Raw genomic sequence first — 14,930 nt, 5'->3', positions numbered from 1 at the left:
GTGAAAAAATTGATAAAGTAAAAGAAATGTTGGTCAATAACCGCAAATTAACCATCAGAGAAATAGCGGAGGACTTGAACATTGCCTATGGATCCGCCCAAGACATTGTGGTTAATGATTTGGGTTTCCGTCGTGTAGCAGCAAAGTTGGTGCCGAAAGACCTCAATTTCATGCAAAAAAGAGACCGTGTTGACGTCGCAAAAGACATGATTTGCGAGGCTGAATCCGATCCCACATTCATCAAAAGGATCATTACTGGAGACGAGACGTGGGTTTATGAGTACGACACGCAATCCAGACATCAGGCAAGTGAATGGCGTTCACCAAATGAGCCGAGACCAAAAAAACCACGTCGTTTTCAGTCAAAAAAGAAGGCAATGCTGACGGTTTTCATGGATTACAACGGTGTAGTGCATCATGAATTTTTGCCAGAAGGCCAGACAGTAAACAAAGAGTATTATTTGGGCGTTATGAGACGTTTGCGTGAAGCAATTCGCCGAAAGAGACCAGAAATGTGGGCAGAAAACTCGTGGATTTTGCACCATGATAACGCACCGTCGCACAGTGCTATCATTATTCGTAATTTTTTGACGAAAAATGCAACAAATACCATCCAACAGCCACCGAATTCACCTGATTTGGCTCCCTGTGACTTCTTTCTGTTCAATCGAGTTAAAAAACCATTACGGGGAACGCGTTTTAGCAGCCTAGAGGAAGTAATGGAAAAATCGCAGGAAGCACTGATGGACATACCGAAAACCGACCGTAACTTTTGCAAATGTCAAGTTATGACACTAAGATTTAAAGGGAATATCAACAACAGATGTACCAATTTAACAAAAAAAACAGAACTCAAATCGGAACGATGGGAGCGCCACACGGTGGTTATTCCGGGAACTTTTTGATCAAGGTAGTATCTCATTTTCTACCCTTCGGAAACTATATAGTATTAGGCATGCGGCGCTTATTGAAGACCAGTTGAATACGTTTTCCCTAACCGTACGGGGGTGTCTCCTGTGTTTCGTCCAGTTTGTACCTAACGTAAGTAATATGTAAATTGATATGCTTTCATTGTTTATTGATTTCAATTCACAAAATAGTTTCTTAATTATTAATATGATTAACTAAACTTACTTTCGACGTCGACATTTGGGTTGATTTGAAAATAACTTAAATTTCGTACCTTTTGAGGGTAGTTGCTATGTTTTTTTAGGCATGTAACAAAACTCAAAATATAAAGTATTTATGAAATTTTTATTGGTCATTTTTGGTCATCATTTTGCCAATACTATTATTGCATTTATATCATTGATATTTTAAAATTAATGCTATTTCAAGGCATATGTACATAAAGTTTAAAAATTTGATGGCGAGCATAGAAGGATTTCATCAGAAAGTCAACAAATCTAGGCGTTAGCAGTCTTGAGTCCATGCGTCGCGACGCGTCGTTCGTTCCGCTGTTCACGTGTCTACGGTGACGAATGGCGCAGGCATTGCGGGATACCTCGAACGTAGTTCTAATATGCAAAATGATTATTTATGTTTAAAACAAAGTTAAGATAATGTCTTTCTTTAATTTGAAATAATTCTAAATTCATCCACCCATCCCCATTAGTAAAACTGGCGCAGATCTTTTTCAATTATATCATCTGTTTTATTGACCAATCGCCTGCCTTTTTGAATTATTCAGTTTGTAAGGAAAAGAAAGAGTCAAATTTTAGCAGGGCAATTAAATTTTATTTATTTATTTGATATTTTATTAAATTTATTTAAATATTGTAGTTTAAAAATTGATTTTCATCATTATTGATCCCAAATATTCAATATCAATCTTCAGGAGATTTCTATGAAATAGATTATGAAGATTTAGTGTTCTTATGATTAAAACTGATCTCTTAGAAAATGTGCGAGGGAGGAAGTGTTAAACTGGGAGGTTCCATCGGTTTCAGTGCCGCAATGCCCGAGGATACTTCTCATCTCACATCAGTGGTGGATTCAAAGGGCGATCCAAGGATCCATTGATGTGGAAAACCAGTTCAAAATATTGTGTTATGAAATGCATGTGATAAGGAAGAGTAGTCAGGGAAGCGGATTTGGTGGAAAAGGGTTTATGTGGAGGGTGTGGGAATTCCCCAATCGTGAGGGAGAGGTATAGGCTGCAATTGATCATATAAGTTTCATCTCGGATAGGCAGTCATCGTGGAAGTTGTTTAGGCAAGTGGTTTTTTGTGGCAAAAGTTGTGGGGAGTGGTTGGGCGGAACATACATTGGGGCATGTTACCAGGTGTGCTTTCAAATCGAGGGGATGTGGAGAAACAAACATCCCTCTACTTTGTAGAGAGACCTTGTTATTCGGCGAAACTCTGACGCCCTACCTTGACAAGCTCCTAAGTGATGTGTCAGTCGGTGATTAACAATGACCTTCCACAAAGTGGATGGACGTAATAGGATATAATGATGTCTCCAAGGTTGCCGGAGATTCTTGCGCAAATGGAGAAATAATTTTACTATTTTACGAAATTGATTGCAGTACCTTTATTAGAAGTACATTTATATTTGACCTTCGCATTCTCCGTGGAAGAAGTCAGCTGGAGTAACTTTTGAAGTTTGAGAAGTACCTTTAAGTGTCAGTTAATTATTTAGTCAAGATTTAAAAAATCTTGCTAAGCTGAATTCACGTGAGTTGATGTTAAAATATCTGGCTTTTAATTAAAATAAATTTGGCGTTATCCATCAAATGTCATTGCAAAAAGTCCTATTTGCACTTTGCCAATAAAATAGCTATTCAATTACGATTTGTGGTGAAACTCAGCAACCAAACTTCAATATTATCTTCAGGGATAATGTTGGAATTAATAAGTTATCTGCAGTACATAAACATAGGCGCTTTATGGATTCTGTAACTTTGAAGAGCAGTTTGATGGCAAAATTATCCATGTAAGCCCACTAATGAATAAACTTTGCGCAAGGAATGCTTTTGTAAGATGTGTTTTAATATAAGATTTGTCATGATTATTGAATTAAATTGTGAACCAGAGTCATCTGCTCACAATAGTGAGGTACAATTAGTATCAGCTAACAATGAATATTTTTTTCAACAAAACACACTTTATATGAAGATAAAATTATGGATGTTAAATATGAATTTACGGTATTATTGCATAGAATAAATTAGATTCCTCTGAAACGCATGAGTTTTATTCGAGACAGACGGGGTGAAGAAGTGCAAAGCAAATGATAGTTATTACTTTATTTTAGCTTTGTGGTAATCACCTGGTATTGGTGGAAATAGCATGAAACGATAATTTTGCTCGGGAAGACACAAGTTAGCTTAACAGACATTTCGCACCTACGCTACGTACTAACCATGTACTGCAGATACCTAGGTATTAGCAGCGGCCTCAAATTTGGTCTTTTGAATGTTACTGAAGTCGATTTTTACTCACCTGCCGAAAATACGGTCTTTTTTTCAATTGGGTTCATAGACTGAATTCTTCATTATTCATTGTATGTCAAGGGTCTTCCAACTCTGTGAGACCATCAAGGAACGATTAGGTTGGTGCGGTTGTATTTTTTTTGTACCCTACAAACCACCGCTAGGATGTTTGGCAGGGGGTTAATACACACCAGGATAATTTTACCCGAATAGTTTTACTCCTACTAGGTTCGGATAATGTTCTCCTTAACCCTTATCGTTCGTCGAAAAAATGACTTATTTAATCCATCTGTTCTACACTTAATCTCTCTAATTTTACTGACATGATCTCGCCTACCGTGTTAAGATGGGGGTAATAATACATTTTCAACATCACTGCTTAAGAGACATCCTTCCAATTAATGCAAGAGATTTAATCTGGAATTTTACCTTCACTCCGCGAGTGATTACCAGCCTAGCTCTAAAATTTTTGATACGCTTCTCAGTTTTGTACATCTGTACAAAAAACAACGGATATAATTATAATTGTACACGCTCTGACATCCCTCTTCGAGACACTTTATTGAAACTTTGTGTTTGTGTCTTCTTTACTGGTAGGTACAATTTTTTACCCCTTCTTGGAGCATCGAGTGCACTTCTAATGAAGTACTTCGCCCGTCGAGTGGGACTTACAAATATGGCTACTCCTTTTTCCCTCTCAAATTATCCACATGCCATTTCCATCCATAAGCATTTCTTCCTCGTGTTTGGTATCGTTTCCACCAGGGCGTGACACGAGCACGTTTTTTATCGTTTTTACATTCAGTTTCGCGTAAAATATCGGAGTAACGTTAAAGTATCCCAAGAGCAGCAGTACTTTGGCTCACGAGGGTTCAGTCAGGCAGCGAGGCAGACCTTTTTTGATTTTGACCATATTTTTTGAACATTCAAATGCCACATAAGCTAGCGGAGGCTTGCAGATTACTATATAAACATAAAAATTCAAATCATTCCCTCACTTTAGTGGCGGTAGCCGGCAGTTACTCCCGGACCCTTAGTGATCGCCAATGGCTTCCTTATCAAAGTGTTTAATTTTCTTTTTCGATCATTATCTCCACAACTGATCAGCATCCATCCTCATCTCTTCCATTTACTTATCCTGTGCCAATTCGATTCTTTATAAATGTAGCCATCCGAGACGAGAATAATGATTTACCATCTCCATTCTTTCAAAGCCATTTTATTTTTTTCGAAATAACGGGGAGAGAAGGTTGATTCAAATGTAGACATTTTCCCATGTCAACAACCGGAAGGTTTTTTCCGTAGGAAATATGCATGAGAAACTCAAAAGTTCACAGAGAAATTCTGCGTTGTGAAAGTTAAGTAATCACCATAATTATTTTAAATCCACCCACAAATAAACTTCACCCAATAAATAAACTCGCGGGATTACTACCTTTGGCATTGGTCATCGTTCGGAATTAATCATTGCACAAGAAAATACTCCGGTGTTCGCAATCCACCTTAAAACATTTCCAAACCACATGCACAAGTAAAAATCTAAACGACGTCAATTTCTGCGTGAGATTTTAAGGATCATCATTGGTAATCTAGCAATTAAAGTTAGGTTCTGGATGGTCCATAAATACTATTATATTTCGCTTGGACTTTCCCGTTTGCCCTTCATTGTTTCCTACTTTACTCCTGCTTACCATCTTTTTAAGCAGGGAGGATACCAAAGACTTCAAATTTTCTAGCATATAATATATCGGTTAGCCCCGACATTAAAGGTCTGCATTCAGTTTAAGAGTGTTGCTCCATCCAGAAGTTCAGATCCCTGATCATGAAAAAGATTATTTGAAAAAACGAAGGAAATCTCGGATAAAATTGGGCGGATCGACTTCAGAGGAGAGAGAGTGTCGGATGATAGCGATGATATCTCATGCGTCGTAACAATCCCACGTGTGCACTAAAAATCAGGGATACCTTGGGGGAAAAAAATTTTAAAACTTCCCAATAAATACTACATTAAGTAAGGCAAACAATCGCCATAATTATTTAAAGACACCTAACCAATAAACTTAAGTCAATAATGTAAACTCACGGGGTTACTAACACTTCTGTCGAAATATTGTGCGGAATCAAACAGCGTACAAGATAACATTCCGTTGAGTGCAATCCAACTAAATCATTTTTCCAACTGTTGGCCCAAATAAAATACGCACCCTCACGAGATATCTCAGTAAGATGTCAGGCATTATCATTGGCAATCGTGCCTATTAAATGTAGGTTTTGGATGGTTCCTGAAGACTATTATGTTTCACGTGGACTTCCCCGTTTGCCCCTTAGTATTTTCTCCTTCAGTTATTCGTACCTCCTGACTGCACTCATTCACGACTACTTCTAATTCACAATTTATTAGCATCAAAATCGTCATAGGTTAATGTAAATCTGGAAAGCATGCTTTGGACTGTCCTAAGAACTATTACTGATTAAATAATGCGTGGAATTACTCTTGTTTGCTTTCTATTATTTGCTTCTTCCGTACTTCATACATTCCATATTCTTTTTGCCAACCATGAAGCTTATTATCTTCTTTCCTCTTCCCCTTTCATCTAAAATTTTTCCTTCTTATCACATCCTTTAACATTCTATTTCCTTGAAAATTTCCTCCACCCAATTTTTCTGTTTCCTCTGGATTTTGCCTCGCATATTCTCTCTTCTCTCATTAGTGTTCCTCTCAGTCCATATTATTTTTTTCCATTCTTCTGCAGACCCATATTACAAAAGCCATCAATTTCCTCTCATCTACTTGTTTCAGTGATTAAGGAGCGGGTTGATACAACGCCACGCTGCATACTATTCTTTTCTTTATGTTTCTAGTTAGCTTAGTGCCATCAAGTAATTCCATCAATATTTACAAATGCTTCTTTTCCGAACGCCCTTCTTCAGATGTCAGGCAACGGGACGGAAATCTACAATCATAAAGGAAATTATTCACTAATTTACACACTCTTACAAGAAAACGTTTGCACTGAATCGTGGGATTTTTACAGCAGTTTTTCCTTAGTCATGTCTGGCGGAGAATCTCCTCGGAGTGTTTTACGAATTCGCCCAACGAGGTCCGACGTGCCGTAGAAATCCCCGCAGGTCCGTCGCATTCTATTTCTGAGAATAGTGATCGCTAATTAATATGGTGGAAGTTGCTCAACGGAGAATCATTTTTGTGCGGTTGATGAGCTTGTCAAATGCGCTACCACCTGTTGCAGAAATACATTTAGATTGTCTAATTGAAAGTCATTCGCATGTATCTGAAAGTTTCATGGTGAACTTTCCTTGCCGGAGAATTGCTTCTGTGAGTTTGTTTCCCACGAAAGTTTCGCCTATCCTGAATTCCTTGTGTGCGTGTCGGGTTATTATGCCAACTATGGTCGCGGTACGGGAGATATTAATCATAATTTCCGCCACGGAGGAAATGTCTTTAGCCTTTTTCCGACAGAAATTAGTATAGGAGTTTCTCTTAGTTGCATTATAAAATATATTAGTCGTAGGAGTTGTGCAAGTTGAGTCGCATTAATATGAAACTAGCGTTTTGAAATATTTGTCTCGAGAACCTCCCTTCTTTGTAGAAACTGAAAACACTGCTTCGTTTCATGTGTCAATCTTTTCCAGGATGATTATTTCTTGTACTCCTCTTCACTTTAGTTCATCTGCTTGTACTCAAAGGTCTCTACCTCTGCCTCGTTAAGGTAGAGATCTTGCACAATATAACGTGATCCGTTGCAAAGACATGTGGCAGGGTCATAATACCAGTAAGGGAAGGGAATGGGAGAATGAAGCGAAAGATTTAAAACATAGTAGCTCTATTTCTTGCCGCTTTTATTATGAATTATCCGAGAGAAAAATGAGTCAGCGAATCTTTAATTTTAGGAGACATCTCCAACGACGCCTTTGTCTGACCCGAGGTGCGATCGCGGATCTTTTAGTGTCAATTCGCTTTCGTTACGTACCCAACACTCGAGTTCCATCTGCGGCTCAGTTTGAAACCAGGTCCCAATTCGAGGTAACGATTTCTGTGGGCATTATATTATTACATATAATAATTGGAGGAATTGCGTTTTTTTTTTGGTTTCTAAGGGAAAAATTTGAAGAACGGTGATAAGAGCTTAAGTTATCCATTGCGTTAATGATAACTAGAACAATTTTGATTTCACACACTCACTCTGAAGATCCGTGATCGCACACCCGTTGATTGATTCGCGCTAATTGAAATGTTTGAATTATTTTGTGTATGGCACGAGTGAATTCGAACTATTAATATTCGATTCAGTCAGTGGAGAACTTTCCGATCGTCCTTGACCTCCTCGATTCCCATACCTGCGATAGCGACGCTTGCGACTATATTGCAACGAAATCGTTTCGTGAGAATATGCCTTTAAAATGCGGTATTAAAAGTTTGTTGAGGTCAAAACATGGAAAAAATTGCCATTTTTTAGTCGAAGGGAGATTACGTATGCTGGAGAAGCTTAGACATTTAAGATATACCCGGCAGTTTCATCTTGCTTACACATGATGACCCATTCATAAACCTAGTGACACACATAGGGGCAGGAGATCATGGCAAGCATCTCTTAAAGTCGCCTGTGGGTGTGAGGGAATGAGTGTATATGTATGTATCCGTCTAGTGCGTTTGCTATAACGCATGCTCAGATGAAGAAGCGAATGCGAAAAGCTACTTTAAACATTCCATTGTTTTTTAACTTGTAGCTACATTCCATGATTAAGACCGTATAAAAAATTCGTATAGTACGCAGTTCATAAGACAATGACGTGAGTAACGTTTTGGCAGGGTAGAAATAAACGTAAGTGATTATAGCTATAGCTTTGCGACTATGATGATACATAACGTGTCTCAAAACTACTTTGGGATTCGAATATTTCGCGATAAGTTGCTGCTCCTGGATACCGGTGAAGATAAACCGGTCTAATATGTACATGTTCAATTTATATGCATATGTGTTCTATAAACAATGTAGAATATTGGCGATCATTAGAAAGGGTTCTATTGATATCTCAAGGCTGCATATAAAATTCCATTCGTTACACGTTAATGCTGAATTGATGCGAAGTTCTACTCAGATCATTGTTTAAGATGAGATTAGATATTAATGTGTGTAAGGATTTATTTCAAACGCTCAGTAGTTAGTTACTACCTCAGTTGTGATTCCAAGGCGTAATCTTAGGACGCGGAGCAATTTTTAAGTTATGTGCTAAGGTGCTAACTGTAAGTTTTGTCGGTGTTAACATTGTGTGAAAGTTTTTAAATTTAATAATGACTATGATTAAATTTTTTATTTGGCCGAATCTCCAATTAATTTATCATTATTTATTATAGTTTTGAAATAGAAAACTAGAGAAGGAAGAAGGAAATAGCTATTTTGAAATGGAGGAGTGGGGTAGAGGTCACATGAATACATTGGTTATTTTTCTATAACAAAAGGCGATTTTGAGTATGTCAAATCATATTATCAATTTCCCGACGAAACCTTAAGGTTAAGTGCGTCCGTTCACTTTATCGCAGCACTCAAAAGTTTGCATTCTGAAACTTATTTTAGCCTTGCAATAATGATAAGGACTAGATCTTCGGAGCGAATTTAATACTTTTATTGGTTTCATACACATGATTGCCGTCGCTGCCTACACATTTAAAATCCGAAGACTGATCTGCTGCAGATAAACGCTCCATTATTTCAACTCATCTCATAAGTTCGACTTATTACCTTCGTTAAAAATTGTCGTCACGGTACGGGGGTACGTGAAAAGCCTTTAACCCATTTTGAAGCATACGCGTAAGTATTTTGACAACTGTCTGCGAACCCCAGGATAAATAGACGTTTTTTCGATTTCTATGACCTTGCAGGAAATAGGCGTTCATAAAGAGAAACCCGAAGACCTTTTTTTCATGAATGTTGGTCGAAGCTTCTCAAGTCGGCCTATCAGCTTGGTAACATGAAAGCATGTTGTATCCTTTTGAAGCAGCATTGAGAGTTGGTTTCCAGGAGAAAGTTCTCCCGCTTGATGGTCCGGTACTTGCTTTGCGAAAGTGACTGTCGTGCAGTGAATATACGTTTCCTTTGAGGTCTTTCACTTTTACTCTCGCTCTGAGTTTCGAAACCTTGATTCTGGAGCAGCGTGCTCGAATTCCTGTTGAAGCTTGCTTGACTGGAAACCACACGTTACCGGCGTAACTGGCTGGCGTGGGTTTCGGTCGACCGAGAGCACCTCACGTTGCAGTGCTTACCTTAGTTAATCTTGTACGTCAGGATAGTTCTTCTTGTCTGTTTGCATGTATGTAGCATTTCGACGAGGGAGTGAATGGTTATAGGTATGCAGAAAACTGAATGCAGACAGAAGATGTATAACATACAGAACGACGTACGCATCTAGAAACATAAATGTAAATACAGAGTGCGGCAACATAACTTCCTTTTCTTAAGGCAAAACCCATTTAAAAAAGGAAGTTATGTTGCCGCACCCTCTACCATAAACAAATTACGTAATTGAGTCAAACAATTATTTACTTGGCTTAAAGATATAAGTATGCATGCAGCTTCACCCAAGCTATGTGATTTTTCGGGTACCAGATCTTCCTGGGAAACCATAACCGGCACAGGGAAAGGAACTGGCCCCCCTACCCTGATGTGTGAATTTTCACACGCCGTATAGGGCTTAGTACTGGGTGATTTCTACCATCATCTACTAAACCGAACTTCGGGTTGATTACTGTGTTTATGGTATATGGTTTATGCATTTATGCATAAATGCTTTTGTAATGAATGCATGTTTATGCATTTATGCTTTATGCTGACTATTTTGAGATCAGTATTTTATGCAGATCCGGTATTGGTCTAAAAAAATCTTGAAATAATAATCTGTTAGAATGATGCATCAAATATAGCTGAATACATTCAATTTCGTAGATGTAATCCCGTAGTACCCTTTTAGAACTACTGAATATGTTTCGTTCAAAGTGCTAGTTAAAATATTTTTTCAAACATATTTTACATTTTCAGGTTGACTTTGATGGACAGGCTAACTTCTGTAACACTTCTAAGAGTCGCCTAACAAGGCAGCCTGTCACCTTACACTACAAAAAGCTCTTATTCAATGCCGCAAGCTTCCTTCCTCCTTTCATTCCTTCCGAAATTCGTATTCTTTCCATTCCTCTTACTCTCCTGTCCGACGTTCTCCCTTCTACTGCAGTCTTCGGTATCCTATCAAAAATAAAAAAGCTGTGGATCCACTCTTCTTGGCTCCCCTTCGTATTTCTCTCAGTAATAATCTCTCCTCCCCTACCATACCCTCCCCTTCTTGGTTTGTTTTTATTTTCCATCCATTTTATTTTTCCGTCCTTCTCCACACCAACAACTTAAAAGCCTCCAATCTATTCGTACACTTGTCATGCCAATGGCCAAGTTTCCACGCCGCACAAAAAGCCGCACTTCACATAATTGCTTTCTCTAATCTTTTCTTAGCATCATTACTCACTGTCTCTGCTATCAATTCCTTCCTCCCCGTTAAAATTTCTTTTCTCGGTGTAATTCTTCTTATTATGCCGCGACTGCTTTGGCCATTTTAGTCCAAAACACTTCCAGGATATGTAAACTGTTCCACCTAGTTAAGTTTTTTCTCTCCTGTTTAAATGTTCAACTTAACCTACCTCTTTTTCTAGGACCTCAAACCCTTTGTCTTGTTTATTCTCATCTCATACCAATCACAATGACTACTTAATGTGATCGGAAATGATTGTAACCTCTTGGTTAACTGGCTAAATAAAACTTATTCATCAGCAAATCTAACCAACTTTATGCATTCCCCACAGACTTTTCTTCCTATCTCCAGTTTCTCCTAAGCCTCTTCAAACATTTGCTCCACGTACGTTGAACAGCACCAGTGATAATGGACAACCCTGTCTTATTACTCTCCCTAAACCCAACCATCCCGGCTCTCTAGGCGCCACGTGCCCTTGAGTTGTCAGAGACGTAAATGTTGAGGATAAGTCACCTATTCATCCAGTATAATCCTGTCTTCTATAATAAATTTAATGTGAATATTGCAAGCTTGGAAATTAAACTTTATTCATAAAAATTTGAATTTGGGTTTCATTTTAAAATATGAAAAGGATTCGTATGAAAGCAGGCTGCGTACACCTGATTATTTGTGGCAGATGCTGTTACGTACTTGACAAATTAGGCAAGTTTATCTAAATATTACCCTATTTATCCTTAAAAACCAATCAAAAGACAGGGTCTTTGAAACTACTGATGTGAATATAAAGTATTGAGATGCATGAGGAAGTAATAAAACGAAATAAACTAGTTGGGAAACGTGGGACGCCAGGACATGAAGAGTCGACAGAGACCGGATGAAATTAATCCTTATCAAGGAGTTTCTATTCTTTTCTGCGTCTTTTGCGTCAAATATGACTGGATTATTCTCAGTTTTCGCAATCGTGAAGTTTCAACTTCTATTCTCTTTTGGCCGTAACATTTTTCATTCTTCCGGTCGGAAAGGCGGCGCCAGGCTTCTTCTTCTCTCTTTGTTAGGCATCCGTCTCCTTCCTTCTTCACTCTTATTTATCGACGGGAGAGCGTCTTTTTCTTCGCATTAGTCTCCCGCTTACGCCTTAACGACCGATGCTGCTGATTCACCTAAGGCCATTTCACCTCAGGCCATCACACGTTTTTGCCGTGTTGATGGTTTTCGCAAATTTGCCCAGGCACTTCGGGCAAGTTCCTAGTATTCTTATTACAACCTCATTTAGTCCCGCAAGATTTCCATTGATTTTGTTTGCATTGACGCGTCGTATTTTCTCGTATTTCGGGAATGTGAGAATTCCTTGGTTTGAGTTGATGACTCTCCGTAGCACTATGTTGCCTTTTGAAATGTTTCCGGTTCTCCTAATGACCGAAACGTCCTCGACTGGTAAAAATTCTGTATTGATGCCTATGCTGTTGTTATTGTAAAATTATTTTTAGTTTATCATTGGTCTCACAATTTAATATTTATACATGCATATATGTATGTTTGTGTATATATATATATATATATATACACACATATATATATATGTATATATATAATGTATATACATGTGGATACATATATATATATATATATATATATATATATATGTATCCACCCGGTAAGTGCAAAGACCCGGTATTCAAGTCCCGGTCAAGGAAATATTTTTGCGCTTGTTATCTCTTCGATTCCGCCTTCTCTCCTCTCCGGTGTTCGTCATTTTTATGCTTTCCTATCCCTTTTCCTTGTATCTATTTTCATATGAATGAATATTTATTCGCCATATGGCGGGATGTCGTCTTTTCATGTGTTTATATATGTGTATATATATATACAAATATATATACAATAAATAAATATATATATATGTATAATTATTAGGTAATCTACCGGTTAAGGTAGGTTTTTGGATGGACAAAATTACTAATTCAACAATTTGTGACCCCTAGCAAACACAACGTCCTACTCTACATCAGGTCCCTCTTCATCTCTGAGTACTTTCTTCCTCCCTTCATCCCGTCCAACATCCCTATCCTGGTCCTTCCCTTTCCTCGTTTGCCTAACATTCTCCCCTCTATCAGTCTTCAACATCCCACTGCCGGCCAATACCCCCTCGTCCACTTTTCCTGCCTCCATAGGATTTATCCCATGAAACCCCTCTCTTCGCCCACCATACCAAGTACTTCCTCATTTGTTTTCTTCTCTGTCCATTTCACCTTCTCCATTCTTCTCCACACCCACATTTCAAAAGCCTCCTGCCTACGTCTATCCTCCTGTTTCAATGACCACGTTTCCGCGCCGTACATAGCTACGCTCCATATCAAAGTTTTTACGAGTCTTTTCTTAACATCCTTGCTCAAAGTCCGCGTCATCAACTCCCTCCTCCTTGTGAAAGCCTCTTTGCCTGGCGCATTCTTCTCCTTACGTCCCTACTACTTTGATCGTGTTGGTCCAAAACACTACCGAGATACGTAAACTGTTCTACCTGCTCTAGTTTTTGCCCTCCTATTTTAATGTTTAGGTTAGCATTTTTCTTTCTTGAAAATCGCATAACCTTGGTTTTATTAATATTGATTCTCATCCCATACCTGTCGCGCTGAATTTCCAATTCACTCAACAATGCTTGCAACCCCTTGGCTGACTGACAAACTAGATCTTGGTCATCAGCAAACCTAACTGATTTTACGAATTCCCCGCCCACTTTCATTCCTACCGCCAGTTCTTCCCATGCCTCTTTGATCATTTCCTCTGCATACAGGTTGAACAGCAACGGTGATAATGGGCAACCCTCCCTTACACCTCTTCCTAACACTGCCCATCCGGACTCCCCGTTCCCCACTCGCACTTGAGCAGTCAGAGACATGTACAGGTTGCGGATTAGCCTCCTTTCCCTCCAATCTATTCCTATTTTCTGCAATAGACTCATTATTTTTTACCAATTCACTCTATCGAACGCTTTTTCGAAATCTACGAAACAGGCAAATACCTCCAGGTTGTGTTCTATATTCATCTCGATTAATAATCTCATTACTACAATGGCATCACGCGTACCTCTCCCCTTCCTAAACCTAAACTGATCATCCCCTAAGTAATCATTTGCCCTACTCTCTATCCTTTTGTTTATGATCCTGAGAACAACTTTAGCTGTGTCGGATATCAAACTTATCGTCCTGTAACCTTCGCATGATGTAGCCTTTACCTTTTTCGGAATAGGAACTAAAACTGATCTCACAAGGTCTTCCGGCCAGATTCCTTCCTCATAAATACTACGACTCAGCCCATATAGCCTCTTCCTCCCACATTTTCCTAAACATTTCAATAGTTCCGCGGGAATGTTATCGAACCCCACGGCCTTATTTAGCTTCATCTCCCTTAATGCCCTTTCTATCTCATTGTCTAGTATGCCTGGACCTAAGCTATCTTCCTCTACGTCATATTCTTTTTCAATGTCTAACTTTGTTGGTCTAAGTTCTTTACTATACAGTTCTTCTATATACTCCTTCCATCTCTCTTTTATCTTTCCCTCGTCAACTATTACCTTACCCGCCTTATCTCTAACTGTTAGCATAGATCTTCCTTTCTTACTTCCCGATAACGATTAAACTTTGCTTTGCAGCGCACCGATTTCTCCCTTCCTCTGCCGACTTTCCATATCCTCGCACTGCGTCTTTCACCATGCTTCTTTTGCTTTATTTGTTGCCCGCCTCAATTTATTGTTTTATTCTTTTTACTTCATTTTGCCTGATTCTGTATTTACATTCTTCCATTTTCGCCGCTCATCCATCTTTGTAATCATCTCATCCGTGATCCATGGTTTCCTAGTCCTTTAAGCGTTAACGATTTCAATAGTGTCTTTTGCGGCTTTAGATAACCCTTTCTTGAAACTTTTACATTTTTCTTCGATAGTACTTAGCTGTTCACTATTCTCCAT

The 14,930-nt window shown here is 38.6% G+C and overlaps 1 protein-coding gene across 4 annotated transcripts in view; it reads left to right on the top strand.

The window, feature by feature from the left end:
• Aldh-III (Aldehyde dehydrogenase type III) overlaps nucleotides 1-14,930 on the top strand; it is a 90,665-nt gene that overhangs the window by 10,916 nt on the left and 64,819 nt on the right. Inside the window, exon 1 of one of the 4 annotated variants that reach the window (XM_071598686.1) lies at nucleotides 976-1,041. The exons of the other annotated variants lie outside the window; for them this stretch is intronic. The gene's annotated coding sequence lies outside the window, so the exon portion shown is untranslated. Of the gene's footprint in view, nucleotides 1-975; nucleotides 1,042-14,930 lie in introns of those variants that run through there. 4 annotated transcript variants of the gene reach the window in all.

The sequence above is a fragment of the Hetaerina americana genome, unplaced genomic scaffold (genome assembly GCF_022747635.1).
Source record: "Hetaerina americana unplaced genomic scaffold, ioHetAmer1.1.p SCAF_10, whole genome shotgun sequence".
Taxonomy (NCBI): Eukaryota; Metazoa; Arthropoda; class Insecta; order Odonata; family Calopterygidae; genus Hetaerina; species Hetaerina americana.
The sequence above is the reverse complement of the archived record's forward strand: the minus strand, read 5'-3'. Positions and strand labels throughout refer to the sequence as shown.